The following is a 254-nucleotide window of genomic DNA, read 5'->3' as shown; positions in this document are numbered from 1 at the left end:
GAGTTTTTTTTTTTTCCCCTTTTTTTTAAAAAAAAATTTTTGTGGGTGTGTTGTGTGGTTTTCGGGGTTTTGTGTTGTGGGTGGTGTTCTTTGTCGTGTTTTTTTTGGTTTTGCGGGGTGGTGGGAGGTTGAGGGGCGTTCCCGGTTTTTGGGTGAAGGGTTTTGGGGAAAAAGGGGGTTAAAAACCGAAAAGAAAAAAAAGGGATTTAAAAACATGGAAATAAAATTTTAAATTCAAAATTTTAAGAAAGTTT

Source organism: Penaeus monodon, chromosome 20, assembly GCF_015228065.2.
Source record: "Penaeus monodon isolate SGIC_2016 chromosome 20, NSTDA_Pmon_1, whole genome shotgun sequence".
Taxonomy (NCBI): Eukaryota; Metazoa; Arthropoda; class Malacostraca; order Decapoda; family Penaeidae; genus Penaeus; species Penaeus monodon.
The sequence above is the reverse complement of the archived record's forward strand: the minus strand, read 5'-3'. Positions refer to the sequence as shown.